Genomic DNA, 15,083 nt, shown 5'->3' with positions numbered 1-15,083 from the left:
AACGTTTTTGGTTCAACTTTGTTAATACTTAATTTTACAAATCCCAAAAACATCTATATATATTTGAGAGAACAATACATAAAATTCTTATGTATTGGAATTAATTTTTCATTCCCAACAACAATTTGGTTCATAATTAAGATATTCACCAAAAAACAAATTCCTTAAGAAATAATTAGAATAATTTAAAATGAGTAATAAAAATGGAGAAAAAATAATCTATTAAAATAATTTCATTAGTGTTTGTCACATTATTGGTTTCTTGAAATCCATGATTATAATTTAACATCTTAGTTAGCACAGAGTAACACCGTAACTTTTTAAACTGTTTCAAAAATTCTAAGCAATCTTTGAAATTAAATTGTGTTACATGTGTTTTTGTATTTCCTTGGGGTTGCACTAAGAGATTTTAGCCTATTTTTCAACTAGAGAACGATACATCGTCTAATATATGAAATATCTACAGAAGCTTTGTTCTACACAGAACAATTGTTGTCAATATTTTGTAGATTGTTCTCAATGAATAACAAAATATGTATAATGATTGAAATTGTTATTTTTCAAAACATCATAAGTGGGTGAAGATCATACATAACACATTCATGATTAAGAAGACCTATGAATTCACCTGTATAATTCTAATCAAGAGCAATTACTTGGGTTGTGGATTCATATAGATCTTTTAAAGATCTGGTCTTCCTCTTGCGGTGCTTCTTCTTAGTGCATGAAGAACCTTGTGCCCTCTTGCCATCTTGTTCACTGTTGTGGTGGTTCTTCCATATATTATACAGTCTAATATATTTTTTGTTTCTTGCCAAAGGAGGACCTTTTATTTGAGATGCCACGGATGTGAGGGTGAAAGAATGATAATCATCTAACAAGACTGAGGGTGTTGGTTTTGGTGGGGAGGAAGCCATTCTATCTATCCCCAATTCTATAATATCTTTATAATTGCAAGAGTTGTGCACAGCGACATTATATAGGCTATAGAAAAGGCTCTGAATAAAAAATTTTACAACTAAATAATACCTTTTCATAATTGGTAATACTTTTTTCAAAAATTATTTGTAAGGCTACATGCATCCAACTTATCACTAACTTACAAATAAAAAGATTCGGAATAGTACAAGAGAATCAATTATTCAAATTTCGTCGGGATGACTGTTTATAGCTTATATTTCAAGCATATAGAGAGAGAATATAATATATTTTACATTAACTAAAAATTTGGACAAATCAATAATACAATTTCTTCATTTTAAAAATTTAATAGTGATAATAATAAATTTTTTTAAGAAAAGATTCTTTTGCAAAGGGCCAACAAACACATTGTCTCAACCTTACAATTATTAATATTTAAAAAAATCAAATCTTCCTTAAAAAAATATTATTGAGATTTATATAAAAACTTGAAGATTCCTGCATATGTATAAATCAAAACTATTAAGTTCAACGTTCTTAAACTAAATTTTATAAATCCGACTCATGTCATATATATTTGAGGGAACAATACTTTAAATTTTTTATAATGAAATTAATTTTTTTTTATTCCCAACAACAACTTGGTTTATGATTAAGATATTCACGTAAAATATTATAAGTTTCTTGAGAAATAATTAGTAAAATTAAAAATAAAAAATACAAATTGAAATAAATTAATCTGATAAAATTATTAAATTTTGTTTGTTGCTTCACAAATTCTAAAATTATTTTGAAATTGTTATTCTTTAAATGTAGAGAAAATAACTGATTAAAAACATCACAAGGAGGTGAAGATCATACATAATGTTGAGTTCACTCTTGACATTTTGTTCACTTCTTCCATATGTCATATAGAGCCTAATATTATAACATCCAAGCCCATAAGTGGATCCATACCAAACCCAACAACTAGATGCCTAGGGAACCCAACAACCCACTACACCTTGGGCAGCGCTTATCAAGGACTATATACTATTCACCAAATCCATGTGGGATGTTACAAAAAAAAAAAAATCTTACTAAAAGAGGACCTTTAGTTTGAGAGACCATAAATGTACGGGTGAAAGAAAGATAATTGTCTAACAAGACTGATGGTGTTGGTTTTGGTTGGGAGGAAACCTCTATCTCCATTCTATAATATGTATATAACTGTAACCAAATTATATAGACTATAGAAAAGGCTTTATATAAATTTTTTACAACTAAAGAATACCTTTATACCATTGACAATACTTTTTAAAAAATTATTTATAAGGCCACATGCATAGAACTTATCACTAACTTCCTAATATTAGATTAATTTAAAAGTTTTTGCACAGGTGACTATTATAGCTTATATTCCATCTACGCAAACAGAGAGAATATATTGTATTTTACATTGATTACAAATTTCGGCAAATCGACCATACTTTTACATCATCGCACATATATACTACAATAATAATAATTTTAAAAAAAAAAGAATATTTTGTAAAGGGGCCAACAAACACAATGTCTTCAACTTACAAATATTGATATTTCAAAAAATCAATTCTTCCTTCAAAAGTATTATTGAGATTTTTCAAAATTGTGAAAGATTCTTGCACATGGATAGTCAAAACGTTTTTAGTTCAACTTTGTTAATACTTAATTTTACAAATCCCAAAAACATCTATATATATTTGAGAGAACAATACATAAAATTCTTATGTATTGGAATTAATTTTTCATTCCCAACAACAATTTGGTTCATAATTAAGATATTCACCAAAAAACAAATTCCTTAAGAAATAATTAGAATAATTTAAAATGAGCAACAAAAACGGAGAAAAAATAATCTATTAAAATAATTTCATTAGTGTTTGTCACATTATTGGTTTCTTGAAATCCATGATTATAATTTAACATCTTAGTTAGCACAGAGTAACACCGTAACTTTTTAAACTGTTTCAAAAATTCTAAGCAATATTTGAAATTGAATTGTGTTACATGTGTTTTTGTATTTCCTTGGGGTTGCACTAAGAGATTTTAGCCTATTTTTCAACTAGAGAACGATACATCGTCTAATATATGAAATATCTACAGAAGCTTTGTTCTACACAGAACAATTGTTGTCAATATTTTGTAGATTGTTCTCAATGAATAACAAAATATGTATAATGATTGAAATTGTTATTTTTCAAAACATCATAAGTGGGTGAAGATCATACATAACACATTCATGATTAAGAAGACCTATGAATTCACCTGTATAATTCTAATCAAGAGCAATTACTTGGGTTGTGGATTCATATAGATCTTTTAAAGATCTGGTCTTCCTCTTGCGGCGCTTCTTCTTAGTGCATGAAGAACCTTGTGCCCTCTTGCCATCTTGTTCACTGTTGTGGTGGTTCTTCCATATATTATACAGTCTAATATATTTTCTGTTTCTTGCCAAAGGAGGACCTTTTATTTGAGATGCCACGGATGTGAGGGTGAAAGAATGATAATCATCTAACAAGACTGGGGGTGTTGGTTTTGGTGGGGAGGAAGCCATTCTATCTATCCCCAATTCTATAATATCTTTATAATTGCAAGAGTTGTGCACAGCGACATTATATAGGCTATAGAAAAGGCTCTGAATAAAAATTTTTACAACTAAATAATACATTTTCATAATTGGTAATACTTTTTCCAAAAATTATTTGTAAGGCTACATGCATCCAACTTATCACTAACTTACAAATAAAAAGATTCGGAATAGTACAAGAGAATCAATTATTCAAATTTTGTCGGGATGACTGTTTATAGCTTATATTTCAAGCATATAGAGAGAGAATATAATATATTTTACATTAACTAAAAATTTGGACAAATCAATAATACAATTTCTTCATTTTAAAATTTTAATAGTGATAATAATAAATTTTTTTAAGAAAAGATTCTTTTGCAAAGGGCCAACAAACACATTGTCTCAACCTTACAATTATTAATATTTAAAAAAAATCAAATCTTCCTTAAAAAAATATTATTGAGATTTATATAAAAACTTGAAGATTCCTGCATATGTATAAATCAAAACTATTGAGTTCAACGTTCTTAAACTAAGTTTTATAAATCCGACTCATGTCATATATATTTGAGGGAACAATACTTTAAATTTTTTATAATGAAATTAATTTTTTTTATTCCCAACAACAACTTGGTTTATGATTAAGATATTTACGTAAAATATTATAAGTTTCTTGTGAAATAATTAGTAAAATTAAAAATGAAAAATACAAATTGAAATAAATTAATCTGATAAAATTATTAAATTTTGTTTGTTGCTTCACAAATTCTAAAATTATTTTTAAATTGTTATTCTTTAAATATAGAGAAAATAACTGATTGAAAACATCACAAGGAGGTGAAGATCATACATAATTGTTGAGTTCCCTCTTGACATTTTGTTCACTTCTTCCATATCTCATATAGAGCCTAATATTATAACATCCAAGCCCATAAGTGGATCCATACCGAACCCAATAACTACAACCCACTACACCTTGGCCAGCGCTTATCAAGGCCTATATAGTATTCACCAAATCCATGTGGGATGTTACAAAAAAATTTTGTTCTTACTAAAAGAGGACCTTTTGTTTGAGAGGCCATAAATGTACGGGTGAAAGAAAGATAATTGTCTAACAAGACTGATGGTGTTGGTTTTGGTTGGGAGGAAGCCTCTATCTCCATTCTATAATATGTATATAACTGTAACCAAATTATATAGACTATAAAATAGGCTTTATATAAATTTTTTACAACTAAAGAATACCTTTATACCATTGACAATACTTTTTAAAAAATTATTTGAGATGCCACGATGTGAGGGTGAAAGAATTATAATCATCTAACAAGACTGAGGGTGTTGGTTTTGGTGGGGAGGAAATCATTCTATCTATCCCCATTTCTATAATATCTTTATAATTGCAAGACTTGTGCATAGCGGCGTTATATAGCCTATAGAAAAGGCTCTGAATAAACTTTTTACAACTAAATAATACCTTTTCATAATCGGTAATACTTTTTCCAAAAATTATTTGTAAGGCTACTTGCATCCAACTTATCACTAACTTACAAATAAAAAGATTCGGAATAGTACAAGAGAATCAATTATTCAAATTTTGTGGGGGTGACTGTTCATAGCTTATATTTCAAGCATATAGATAGAGAATATAATATATTAGATCAATTTAAAAGTTTTTGCACACGTGACTATTATAGCTTATATTCCATCTACGCAAACAGAGAGAATATATTATATTTTACAGTGATTACAAATTTCGGCAAATCGACCATAATTTTTCATCATCACAGATATATACTACAATAATAATAATTTTCAAAAAAAAAAGAATATTTTGTGAAGGGGCCAATAAGCACAATGTCTTCAACCTACAAATATTGATATTTCAAAAAATCAATTCTTCCTTCAAAAAGTTTTATTGAGATTTTTCAGAACTTTGAAAGATTCTTGCACATGTATAATCAAAAAGTTTTTAGTTCAACTTTGTTAATACTTAATTTTATAAATCCCAAAAACATCTATTATATATTTGAGGGAACAATACATGAAAGTTTTATGTATTGGAATTAATTTTTCATTCCCAACAACAATTTGGTTTATTATTAAGATATTCACCAAAAAACAAATTCCTTAAGAAATAATTAGTATAATTTAAAATGAGTGCTGAAAATGGAGAAAAAATAATCTGTTAAAATAATTTCATTAGTGTTTGTCACATTATTGGTTTCTTGAAATCCATGATTATAATTGAACATCTTAGTTAGCACATAGGAACACCGTAACTTTTTAAACCGTTTCAAAAATTCTAAGCAATATTTGAAATTGAATTGTCTTACATGTGCTTTTGTATTTCCTTGGGGTTGCACTAAGAGATTTTAGGCTATTTTTCAACAAGAGAACAATACCAAATTTAATATATGAAATATCTACAGAACATTTGTTCTACACAGAACAATTGTTGTCAATATTTTGCAGATTGTTCTCAATGAATAACAAAATATGTATAATGATTAAAATTGTTATTGTTTAAATGTAGACAAAATAATTGATTCAAAACATCATATGTGGGTGAAGATCATACATAACACATTCATGATTAAGAAGACTTATGAATTCACCTATATAATTCTAATCAAGAGCAATTACTTCGGTTGTGGATTCATATAGATCTTTTAAAGACCTGGTCTTCCTCTTGCGGCGCTTCTTCTTATTGTATGGAGAACCTTGTACCCTCTTGCCATCTTGTTCACTGTTGTGGTGGTTCTTCCATATATTATACAGTCTAATATAATTTTTGTTTCTTGCTAAAGGAGGGCCTTTTATTTGAGATGCCACGGATGTGAGGGTGAAAGAATGATAATCATCTAACAAGACTGAGGGTGTTGGTTTTGGTGGGGAGGAAGCCATTCTATCTATCCCTAATTCTATAATAAATTTATAATTGCAAGACTTGTGCACAGCCGCATTATATAGCCTATAGAAAAGGCTCTGAATAAACTTTTTACAACTTAATAATACCTTTTCATAATTGGTAATACTTTTTCCAAAAATTATTTGTAAGGCTACATGCATCCAACTTATCACTAACTTACAAATAAAAAGATTCCTAATAGTACAAGAGAATCAATTATTCAAATTTTATCGGGATGACTGTTTATAGCTTATATTTCAAGCATGGAGAGAGAGAATATTATATTTTACATTAACTAAAAATTTGGACAAATCAACAATACTATTTCATCATATCAAAAATTTAATAGTGATTATAATAAATTTTTTTAAGAGAAGAATCTTTTGCAAAGGGGCCAACAAACACATTGTCTCAACCTTACGAATATTAATATTTAAAAAAAATCAAATCTTCCTTGAAAAAATATTATTGAGATTTTTATAAAAATTTGAATATTCATGCACATGTATGAATCAAAACTATTGAGTTCAACGTTCTTAAACTAAATTTTATAAATCTGACGCATGTATATATATTTGACGGAACAATACTTGAAATTTTTTGAAATGAAATTAATTTTTTTTATTCCCAACAACAACTTGGTTTAAGATTAAGATATTCACGTAAAATATTATAAGTTTCTTGAGAAATAATTAGTAAAATTAAAAATGAAAAATACAAATTGAAATAAAGTAATCTGATAAAATTATTAAATATAGTTTGTCACATTGTTGGTTGGTTGAAATCAAAGGTTATAATTTAACCTCTTAGTTAGCACATAGGAAGGATTTAACACATTAAACTGCTTCACAAATTCTAAAATTATTTTGAAATTCTTATTCTTTAAATGTAGAGAAAATAAATGATTGAAAACATCACAAGTAGGTGAAGATCATACATAAACATCACAAGTAGGTTTCACGTATATTATTCTAATCAAGAACAATGACTTCACCTATATTATTCTAATCAAGAATAATAGAACACCTATGACTTCACCTATATTATTCTAATCAAATCTAATAATTACTTTAGTTGTTGAGTTCCCTCTTGACATTTTGTTCACATTATGGACGTTATGGTGGTTCTTTCATATGTCAACATCCAAGCCCATAAGTGGATCCATACCGAACCCAATAACTAGATGCCTAGGGAACCCAACAACCCACTGCACCTTGGCTAGCGCTTATCAAGGCCCATATACTATTCACCAAATCCATGTGGGATGTTACAAAAAAAAAATTCTCACTAAAGATAAGATGCAATGCTTTCATTCAAATTCAAAGATTTTCCAACATTGAAAATACATCTATATGTCTTTCTGTTCTACGGAACTTAATCAGCCTCTTGGCTTTCGTAGATAGTCATAAGGTTGAAAACTAATAATCTTTATCGCAGAGTATAAAATTAAATTCATAACACATTCAACTTTCTCCCTGGAGTAATAAGGTTTCTTGCGAACAAATGGTCAATGAGGGGGAAACTGTACTTGTTGCTTTCAAACTTGAGGTAACTGTTGATCATCTGTATTCTCTCAAAAGAATATAGACTGGGAAAAGGCAATAAAAGAGTCTCTGGAATCACTCTCTCAACAGGATGAGTCCATTGAAATTCGCTCGTCAGCCAAAGCATCTTGTATTGAGTCAAGCACGTCATTAGTAATCACTCTGATGAAGAACCTAAACATATATATATTATGAACACAATACAAGAGAATGCACAGTGAGGTTAAAGGTTTTGTTCCAGAAGCAACTCCTTTCCTTACTGTTTTACGATTGATAAGATGGTTGATGCCTTTACAGGTATAAAGAGGAAACGAGGATCTCAATTGCCAAATCTTTAGGGTTCTAGTCTCCCTCCCTATATCGAACAGATGTGGATCCAATCGGAATCACTATTCTATAAATGCACCTAGGTCAAAAATTTATGCTTACAGTAACATTGTGTTTCTAGTGTTCCAGTATACATAAATAGGATGTTGTGTTAAGTTTAAAAAATGTTACACATTGCAACACCTATGAAGTATTGTCGTTAACATTATTATATTAATGATAATAATAAAAAAAATTAATAGTTATATATTTTGAAAAGCATTAATTTCCAAAAACGCCTTCACCAGAATCGGAAAATACGAAGACAAAGGTTGAAGAAGCAATATACCGTCTTGACGGAATAAGTTCACTAGAAGAAGTTCATAAATATGTTCATACCTCAGTGAAGAATAAATATTGTAGTATTAAAGATTGTGGAAGCAATGAAGATGTTGTCTGAGTACTCAGAAGGTTTCAGTGCAACCCCTGAATCAAGATATTTCAAAATATCTTGGTTGATTATTTATAATCAACAAACTGAAGCATAAACTAACCCGGGACCGACTCACATCATCAATGTATGCTGACAAATACGGTACAATGTTTGACTTCAATGTTAGTGGCTTGTGAACTAACTAGTGATGCACTAAGGGTTAGCACATACGGAGTTAGGCAAAGTATTTATGAATCCAAGAATTGATCCAATCAATTATCAAGTCATCTATTCCAAGTCAAGCCTTCAGAATATCTTCAAGTCAGATGATACAATTCCATGCAACTACTGCTCAACTAGTCAACTGCTGTATGTGCTTCCATATAAATCCAAATCAGGAAGTGACATTTATATGTGTTTGCACATATAATCTATGTATGTATAAATATATTTATACACACACACGTATATATATATATATTTAATTAAATTAATATATATGATATATATATATATATGCATATATACATATATTTATATGTATATATATTCAAATAAATATATATGTCTATAATATATGTATTTATTTTACATAAACATTTATATATTTAAGTGTGTATATATATATCATATTATGTGCATAATTTTACCTAAATTATATTTATAAATAATTATACATAACTCTATATATATTTATATCTATATTTACATATAGTTATATGTATATTATATATATATATATATATATATATATGTATACATATATACATATATTTAACATATATACATATATTTATATACATAACTCTATATATATTTATATCTATATTTACATATAGTTATATGTATATTATATATATATATATATATATATATATATGTATACATATATACATATATTTAACATATATACATATATTTATTTTTTTAACATATATACATATATTTATATGTATATATATTCAAATAAATATATATGTCTATAATATATGTATTTATTTTACATAAACATTTATATATTTAAGTGTGTATATATATATCATATTATGTGCATAATTTTACCTAAATTATATTTATAAATAATTATACATAACTCTATATATATTTATATCTATATTTACATATAGTTATATGTATATTATATATATATATATATATATAAATATATGAGAATATATTTATATATATATATATGCATATATATATATAGGGAGGGTCTTGGTACAAACTTACAAACCTTTTTTTTTCAATACATATATAACTTGAGTTCAACATTTTTTAAGATGTTTTCATTGAACATTGATTTAAATTATGTTGGAGAATTACATAAACCAATTTTTTAATGTAAAAACTAAGTTAAACATGTTATATAACCGATATTTATCTTTCTAGACCCTACCGAAACCCAAGAGACATAGTTATAAGCATCTCTATAAATATATTCAATAATTAATGTTGCACACCCAATGTTGAACCCAGTTACAAATGTGTTGAATGCATGATTTATCTATGCGTTAGTTTTAAAATTGTGATGTTTGTTCAATAATTTTTAACATAAATACTTTGTATAACTAAGGATTAACAGGTTGGGAGAATTAAAAAAATTCAAAAAAAAAGTTTGTAAGTTTGTAACTTAAAATTTTTTTATCTGATCCTATCCATATATATATATAAATATATATACACACACACAAGCAAACATATAAACAAAAATCTACCTCTTATACCTTTAGAGTTTCATAACAGTTTGTTTACCGTTTTCATAACAGTTTGTTTACCGTATCAAAACATTTCATGGTTAACTAAACGATTCAATTAGAGATTTGAAACATAAGATTTGGGGAGCCACAAAAGTCCGCATAGTCTATGAGAAACTCATATATCCAAACTTATACGTGATGATTCTCAACTTCTATCTGATGTACTTGTTAGATCTAAAACGAAGATGATCATGATTGGGTTTGTATTCTTGAATTTCAACATTTCTTGAGTTAAATTGCAAGTTAATTTATATGTGCAGTTTAATGTAATTCATTTAACTTAGGTTAGATTGTTATTGTTTTGTTCTTTGTTTTTTAATGTCATTTTAGTAAATACTTTGCTTTTTCTCAATCTGTAAAACGGTTATCTTTACATGGCTGTTATTGTTTACATTGGTGCAGTTTCTTTCTAGTGCTTATTGGTGGAAGTTGAAATTTCTTATGAACTGTGTATTGTCTTATGTGGAAAATTGTACCTATGACTTTGTGGCTTTCCCTCGTTTGTTACTTTTTCAGTTTGAATTGCTTCATGTTGCCGGACCCTTAGGTTACATTCAAACGTTTACATGGTTGTGATTGTACTACAATTGCTTTTGTATATTGATATAGTGTCTGTAAGCTAGTTAGCGTTAGTTGCATTAGTATCTTAATTCCAGTTAAAGCCTAAAGGTTGTTGGGGAAATGCAGCATGGCTGAAGCTAATATTGTCGTGGATCAACTCACTTCTATTCAAATTGATGATGATTTTGAAGGATTAGATGATTTTTTTGATATCAAAGATAGATCAGTGAATAAGCAGAATCTTCAAAGATGTATTGATGAATATATATGAGGTGACATTTATTGCAGTTGTAGGCTTGTAGCACTTCCTATATTCTCCATGACTGGCAAAGTCATGTTTTATTAATTTCATTAATTTTGTACCTAATTATATTTCTATTTTGTATTCCCTCTGATTATTATCTGTCATTAATTTCAATTTCATGCTGACTTATAGATCCTAGTCCGGCATCAGTGTCGTACATCTAAAAAATTGCTTGTTCTTGGTATTGACGGTACAATAATTGATCACCGGTCCAGCGAGCCCATGCAACCAGGTAAGTAGTTATATATTTTGCCTACAATATATTATTCATGTACTAAGCTTTGCATTGCATTAATACAGGTCTTCATGAGTTCCTATCCGCTGTCTACCCACATTATCATGTCATGATATGGTCTTCAAGCAGGTCAGTTCACTAATCCTTCACCCAGTTTAAGTAGTGGTTGTACTTGACCTTTTTCAAAGTATAATAATTGGACTTATAAGTCAACTCTTTATTAAGATAATGTGTAACTGTATATGATTTTTTTCACGTTCTGTACCTGTAATGAATTAATATAATTTTGTTAATGGATCTTATTATTGTAGGATGAAGTGGATTCAGTTAAAACTGGAAGAATTTTGGGTTCTCGATAATCCTGATTATAAGATTACAACGATATTTAATCGCTATGCCATGATCTCTATCAGAGACATAATTCTGGAAAAATATTTGGTTGCAAGCCCCTTGGCTTAATATGGAGTCAGTTTCAAGAGGTCTACTCAATTTTCATATCTGACCTTTTTGTTTAATTTAATGATCGACATTAACTTAAATATGAAGTGAGGATTGTTCTTTGAAGAGTTTATTTATTATCTTAAAATGCTTTTGTGCAAAATGACGTGTATGATGAAGAAACTCTTAGCTGACTTATATCATGTTTTAATAACAGTTTTACAAACCTAGCAACACTATAGTGATTTATGATCTACTGAGAAATTTTGTGATGAATCCTCAGAATGGGTTGATGACAAGACATTTCCGAAAAGCTCATGCAAGGCAGGCTGACCAAGAACTTTAAGAACTTGCTGCATACTTGCTCGCCATTGCGGGTCTTGATGACTTCAGCACACTGGATCACAAGAAATGGAAAACGTACTACCCATCATCATCAAAGTAAGATTGCTAGGATAAATCCATCCTTGTCGAATTGAGTACTGTATATAAATTGTGGTTCTTTTCATGTTTAAAATGATGTCATTTCATATGTCAAACCAATGATCCTGACTTGTATACTTCAGACTGGAAAGTTCTACAACAAGTCTCGGTGATGCAAGTGTTGTAACCCCATCTTTGATTGAGGTTTGCACAATGCCTTTAAGACTACTTGTTAATTTTTACTTGTGAAGAATTTTACTTAATGTTTCCTTCATTTTGGATTTCAATATCTTCTATATATCGAGTGGGAAAGAATTAACTGCAAGGAGAATGCAAGTGCTTGAATATGTTGGAAAGGAAACCATAGATCTACTAATTGAAGAAACTGGTATTGAAGTTGACAAAAAAATCCACTGAACTAGCAGATGAGGATCAATTGCTTGAGGAAGTAACATTTGATCGGTACTTTTATAGATATGGAGGGTTTGAGCAATTGGAGGTTAGCTTATATTAATGTACTTGCTGTATATTCAAACACATCGGTTACGTAAGAATACTCCAATCTGATACTTTTGAATCATAATGACTGTCAAGAATTGGAGAAATTGTTCAGCCATTACGCACTGTTATTTAACCGAGAAAAACAAAACTTTCTTCTGAGCAAAAGTCTATTTATGATTCTAAGCTTAAACAGGTGCAACAAATCTTCAGTTTGAGCTCTGAATTTGATGGAATTGGTTCAGAGCTAGAAAAGGGGAAGCAGGTAGAAACTAGAACTGATACCACCATTGATGAGATGAAGCATCTTCATGATTCTAGTGTTAGTAAACCTTCTGAATTGGCTGTAGGGTAAATATTATCTTCCTTGTAATTATTAGAATATAAGTTTTATTTTTTAAGTGTTTGTTTGTTTATTCGAAAGCATTTTTCTGAAAAACATTTCTGATTCTCTTTTGCATTTTTAGTTTAGAAATGATATTGGGAAAATTATGAAGAAATATATTACATATTTTGCAGAAATAATTTTTCCTTTTCAAATTCTGAACATTTTCTTGCCCTATGATTATGAACATTATTTTCCTTGTGAATCTTACAGTGATGAATTTCTGCGGATAATATTTTTTGAGGAATTATATTTCAGCAAAAAATATCCTAAAAAGTAATCTCCTGCAAGAAACCAAACAGAGCCTTAATATAAAGTTGTAATGTTCGTGGTCTAGTGGCAACTTCCTCGTTCCCTTTATGGGAGATTGAGGGTTTGAACCTCGTCTTCCTTGTTAAAGACAAGGTTCAACAAGCACACACACACACACTCACACATACACATCCCTTTAGATTCAAGTACAGTAGATGGTAAAATGATAAGTACTGCAGCGAGGGGGTTCCTTTTAATCCTTGAGCATCTGTTTCTGTAAGGATCAAAGAAACTAGTAAACTAACAACATTCATCCTAATATACCATAGCATAGCAAAACTTCCTGCAAGCTTGGAGCTCCTTGAAAATCAGTACGAAACTATCCATAACTTTGTTTCATCCCTGGTATTATTAAAAATTTCATATATAAGGTCCATCCTATGCTTCACTCTTCACATGCAAGTAAACACCAATAGAGAATTAATTTAGCCCACTCAGAGGCTTGCTCACTCTCGATCCGGGAAATGTGTTACCTTTTTTATCTTCGTCAATCAGGATCCCCTCTCCCTTAATTTAATAAATGATAAGTAAAACCATAGTTACGAGTCGGTCCTCAAGGACAAAAAGCATAATTAATATTAGATATATGGCTGACAAGATCTGCTGAAGTTTCTTCATTTTAAGTGCCTTTTTATGGCTTAAGCATATGGTAATCACACACTACAAGTAAGTTGAATAGTCTATTCGCCTTACAAATCATATAATTTTTGTAGAATTACGGTAGTTAAGACCCCAGGTGTATGGAAAGAATCTTCTGGTTATTAGGCCTAAATTGCTGTCTACAAATTTATATTCATATTTAAATTCCCGCATTTTGTTTATTTTTGAAGTTTACCGCATAATACCATCAACTGGGCGCTTAATGCGCCAAGGAAGTAAATAATGAATTGTCTGTTCGCATCTCGTTTGCAGGAAGTGGCGACAGTCTAAAGCACAAAATGACTCTCGACAACGGATATCCCGGCTCTCGCATCGATGAAGAACGTAGCAAAATGTGATACTTGGTGTGAATTGCAGAATACCGTGAACCATCGAGTCTTTGAATGCAAGTTCCGCCCGAAGCCATTAGGCCCAGGGCACGTCTACCTGGGTGTCACGCATCGTGTTGCCCCTAACCAATCATCTCCTTGGGAGATTTATTTTGTTTAGGGGCGGAAATTGGCCTCCCGTGCTGTTTGTGCGCGGGGCTCAAAAATGAGTCTCTGGTGATGGGCATCACATCATCGGTGGTTGTAAGAAGACCTTCTTGTGTTGTTGTGTATCTCCGCCACAACTGGGAATTCGAGGGCCCTTAAACACTACAGATATGTGTGCGCTTTGATTGTGACCCCAGGTCAGGCGGGACTACTTGTTGAGTTTAAGCATATCAATAAGTGGAGGAAAAGAAACTTACAAGGATTCCCCTAGTAACGGCGAGCGAACCAGGAAAAGCCTAGCTTAAAAATTGAGCAGCTATGCTGTTCAA

At 29.8% G+C, this 15,083-nt stretch overlaps 1 non-coding gene and 1 pseudogene across 1 annotated transcript; both read left to right on the top strand.

Moving 5' to 3' along the window:
• Positions 1-11,150: 11,150 nt before the first annotated feature.
• LOC135152258 (ubiquitin-like domain-containing CTD phosphatase) lies at positions 11,151-13,276 on the top strand (annotated as a pseudogene).
• Positions 13,277-14,558: 1,282 nt separating this feature from the next.
• LOC135152529 (5.8S ribosomal RNA) lies at positions 14,559-14,714 on the top strand. The gene has a single exon (XR_010291704.1). It is a non-coding gene; the product is annotated as a 5.8S ribosomal RNA (ribosomal RNA).
• The last annotated feature ends 369 nt before the right edge of the window (positions 14,715-15,083 follow it).

This window comes from Daucus carota, chromosome 4, assembly GCF_001625215.2.
Source record: "Daucus carota subsp. sativus chromosome 4, DH1 v3.0, whole genome shotgun sequence".
In the NCBI taxonomy this organism is placed as follows: Eukaryota; Viridiplantae; Streptophyta; class Magnoliopsida; order Apiales; family Apiaceae; genus Daucus; species Daucus carota.
The sequence above is the reverse complement of the archived record's forward strand: the minus strand, read 5'-3'. Positions and strand labels throughout refer to the sequence as shown.